We start from the raw sequence: 4,881 nt of genomic DNA, 5'->3' as shown, positions 1-4,881 counted from the left end.
TTTACGTTAAGTGTAGAACGTACTTTTCATTTGTTTTTTTATTCGTGACTCAAGACGGCTTGAAAGACGGGTCGAATGAGATAGGATAATTTGTATAGGTATTTAGTCAAGCATGAGGATTACATCTGTTAGGACTCACAATTTGCAGCCTCGTGCTAGTGTCATGAGTTTACATCAACCAAGACCAATGAGTAGCATGGGGACGGATCAAGGGTGTATCCAAACAAGTTATATGGTCATTATACTAATGGTGGTGTAAGAGCAGGTTTGGGCCTTGGAAATAATGGGTATGACGCACGTGTCAATGGCCGTACGTGGTTTGCAGTTGACAATAAGTTCAAGAACAAGAGTCGAGGTAATGGTTTCTTGGGTTATGGCAATGAGAACATGGATGGGTTAAATGAGCTGAACAGGGGCCCCAGAGCGAAGGCGTCTAGGAACATAAGGATTGGAAAGGGTAGACATCGTAGAACTTTATGTAGTTTTTGTGGCATGATTTGGATTGGTTGACTCAATTCTTTTCCTTCGTTTACTTGGGTAAATTTCGCACTTTGGGAGGTACGGGCTAAGTCAATTCTTTCCCTTCGTTTACTTGGGTAAATTTCGCACTTTGGGAGGTACGGGCTAAGTACTTCATGGCTCGCTCTTTTCGCTCTCCCTTTTCTCTTTCTCTTTTTTTGCTTGGGATTTCTCCCCCTTTTTTATTTGGGCTAAAAGGTAGATGGTTGTGGTGTTTGAGTCACGAGGTGAGACTGAGTGAGCCTCGTTTGGTAGGCCTATAGTGGACCTTTAATTTTAGTAGGCCTAGGGTGGACCTTTAATTTTAGTAGGCCTAGGGTGGACCTTTAATTTTAGTAGGCCTAGGGTGGACCTTTAAATTGTCTTACTTTGCAAGCGTATTTGGTCGTTTCTTAAAATGTGCAAATAGCGTAGATTCAAAATGTTGTTTTTACTTTATTGAAATTTAACGAAAGAATTACATCGAAAATAATTTTTTTGTTTCCTTTCAGATTCCGGTTTCCGGGATTTAATTGGAAGTTGTGATTTAGACTCGAACTTTCATTAATTTTTCTGATTATAACCCATGTATGAATACAAGGAGGTGGCCTAGACTCAAAATAATGACGTGGCGTAAGCCTATAATGCTTGACCAAGCAACTTTCAGACTTAGGGTAATTGGACCATAACTTTCGTTTGTTGACACTTTAGATTTTAACCCTTGGGGGTTCATTTGTCGTGCGCCATTTTGCTTAATGTTGGCAAGGTAGTTAGTTGGGGAGATCGAATTTTCATCTTTGCAAGGCTAGAATCATCAGTGCGGCTTCCCTCTTAGTGTGTATTGCTTTACCCCGATGGTAGCCTTATGGCATGCCGATTTGGGTATTTTCATGGTTCGTCATGTTGCATTCATGGAAAATCTTTTAGTCAGTATTTAGGAGTATTTCAAGGAGCGAGTGGCTCGAGAGGACTATGATAGTCGTGACCCAATGTGATCATAACCCTTGAGGCCATTAATTTTTTTTTTTTTTTGTTGCCAATGGTATTGACACCTTAGGCTCACTTTGGGGGTTGTGCGACTATGGAGGAATGATTTTCAGAATGTGACTGTTTCCATTTTGCAAATACTTGAATTACATAATATATTCTTTTTATTGGTGAGAGAGAGTATTGGGGCCGTAGATTCTTAGAAAGGGATGACAATTACATATGGGTGCTTATTGATTTAAATGTTAGGAAAGAAGACTCAATATGGTTTAACCTTTTAACTTGCAGAACGACACCAAGCATTAGGACCGATTCTATGGATAAGACAACTAAGACTTAGGATTTAGATTGTACTTTGGCATAGCCTAGTCTAGACTCAGATTTATTTATTTTTTATTCGAACATTATTTTTCCTTGAAAACTCTATTTGAACATTATTTTTTGAATACTTTTCGCATGTGACATTCAAGATCCTTTAATTAGCATGCTCAGTTTTGGTGCCGAACATTGTCGTCATAGGAGGCCTAACAACGACACAAAGAGTTATTTATTACTATTTTTTTTAGTCACTTTTAGAATCGAGTGCCTTTTCATACGCCCTCGCAGCATTTTTTTTTTTTTTACGATTTTTTTTTTGCTACGTATTTTCTTTATGCGCGGGCACCGAGGCTGCTGTGCCTGACCAAAAGGCCAGGCAGCAACTTCAGCGCCCAGCGAAGGGCGTGAGAAATATTGGCGCCCAGCCAGGGGCGTTGAAAATACGTCCCTGGCTGGCCCTCGTCTTCTGTTTGCATATATCTTTTCGTTTATGCGACTTTGATTTTGCGTGCTTGCCTAATAACGTCCTTTACGCGTTATGCAGCGTTTGTGGGATTCGTTACGGGCCATCCCGAGCGTCACGTATTTTTTGTGGCGATCGTTTGGGGTTGCGGAACACGTATCTTGGTATAACTCTTTGGCCAATTGGTTTATGAATGCTTGGACAATTTTTAAGGTCGTTGGTTTTCTAGCATTATTTGTCACACACAATCACATATTTCGCTACACATAACTAACATTACACCATGAGGAAAAATAATAATATGTCATGTAGTTTATGATAGGCTTCTATGGGTAATATTTGCGCCGGCTTGGTACCACTTCTATCGCAGATCCAACACATGCCCCGGTCGAGGTAGTGCCTTCAACAGACGAATTTCGCCCAAGAGGCCAATCACGATGTAAGCCAAGGGGGCATGCACCAATGAGAGGGACCTAGTGGGCGAGCGATTGGGTTTGGGACGGGTGTACTACTAGCGAAAAGTGCCGAGTGGACAACATTCGAAGCGTATGCACCCCCCGGTTGGCGATGGGTATCCTTAGTCCCAACTCCCGAGATGAAACATCCCAGGGGAGCCAAGATTCGTTATGCGGTTCTGTCCGTTCACATTAATATGCTGATTTTCAGGTCGTCCCAACTTGATGGGGAAATAAACGCGGGGTAGGATCGTTTCACCCTTCGGCTATTTTGATTACCTACGAGCATGAGTTTTTCCTTCACTATCCCCAGCGGAGTCGCCACTATGAGGGGGTCGAAAAAGCACGAGGCTAATGCGTGACCTCGTCCCTCGTGGGCGTGACGTTTCTTTTTGTCAAATCAAGTGTAATTGGATTTCCTGTGAGTTTACACCCAATTGACTAGTAATATAGGAGTCGACATTCCGTTTTTAACGACAATGAGAAAAACTGACAAAATCCGGTTATCGTGACATAAAGGGAGTGCAATTATGTTTGACCACGACGGCCATAGGTTCCCTTGTGATCCGTGGTGTGGGGATCGCTCAACGTACACCCGCAGGGTAGAGATTGAGGGTTCGGGGGACTGTAACTACCGAGAGGAGTACTCGCTCTTCGATAACTCCAGAGGCAGGATATCCTTACTAGCTCAGCATAAATAATTGAAGAGACATGCGTTAACTATTAAACTAATCTGAATTGATTTTAACAATATGCAACACATAATACTAGATCGATCGTGATTATCTTGTTTAGATTGATTTAAGGGACCTAGCATGATAGTTCAATTTCCCAAGATATTATCTTTATTAGGCGTGATAGAACAATCAGATTAATAGTTTAACAGTTTCATAAAAGGGAGAGGAAAGCGATTAAATCATGCAAAGGGACACATTACGACGCACCCTTTAGAGGTGCGTCATGGTTCTCAGAAAACTAACCACTTTCGCTTTGCTATTTCTCCTTTTATTTAACGAATCTCAAGTTTCCGGGCTTAATTCTTCAGCTACAAGGGACAGGATACGTTCTGTTTGATTTTTGGATCGATTGCGACAGAACGCGGGATCAATTTCGTAGCGTGAGGCTTAGGCTTAGGGGTTGGAGTCAATACTCCGAATATGAATTGTGTGTTTTTTTTTCACGTCGAATTTCGGGCTGTATTTATAGAAAAGAGTTCGTGGAAAGATAGAATTTTAGAGTACTAATCCAAGAAGAATTAGGAGAGAACACGTACCCAGGTAATTTCAGCGCCCAGGGTTGGGTGTCGAAGATTTCGGCGCCCAGAGCCAGGCGTTGAAAATAGGGCCTGGGCCGTATTTCCTTGTCAGATTTGGACTCGTGGAATACGGAGTCTTTGAGACTTATCCGAGTCTTTTAGTGTGTATTAACTTTAGGACGGAATGCGTCTGGGCCCGTTACGAACTCTAGGCTCGTTAGGATTTTAATTAATACGTAACTCTTATTTTCGAGCTATACTAGGAACAGGATTCCTCTTGCAAATTATATCTCTTTTAGGATTTATGTTGGAGTGCAACACCTAATTCTGACAGGTTTCTATCTTTTATGTCTTGCCACTTTTAGCAACTACCCGTTACGGCAGTTACTATTTTTAGCAGGTTTCTATAAATAGCAGTTTTGGGTGAAATGAAAATGGTGATCGAGATTCGTTATTTTATAGGAGATGCGTTGCCAAGTGGAGATTTATGTTCTCATCATCGAACCTTCCCTTTCGGGAATGGGGACAAAAGTAGGTGTCTACACATCCTACCAGGAAAACACCCAAAAACAAAGTATTCTTACAATCGTCCACTGCCTTACACAAAATTCTCGGTGTATATTATCAAAGCAAATGGCATCAACAATTTTATAACTCCTGAAATTTCAATTCCAATACAAATCACACTAGTTCTTTAATAAGTGAATTTAGTTGAACATGATTATTTACAAGTTGAACATGAGACTTGAGAAACCGAGCATCACACAAAAGTGTTCTTATTTATGAACATATCATAGTTTAATAAGTTGAATTTAGTTGAACGTGATTTTCTTTATAAGTTGAACATGATTCTTTATAAGTTGAACATCACACAAAAATGTTCTTATTTCTGAACATCGTATTTT

The sequence above is a fragment of the Spinacia oleracea genome, chromosome 3, assembly GCF_020520425.1.
Source record: "Spinacia oleracea cultivar Varoflay chromosome 3, BTI_SOV_V1, whole genome shotgun sequence".
Lineage (NCBI taxonomy): Eukaryota > Viridiplantae > Streptophyta > Magnoliopsida > Caryophyllales > Amaranthaceae > Spinacia > Spinacia oleracea.
This window is presented reverse-complemented; position numbering follows the sequence as displayed.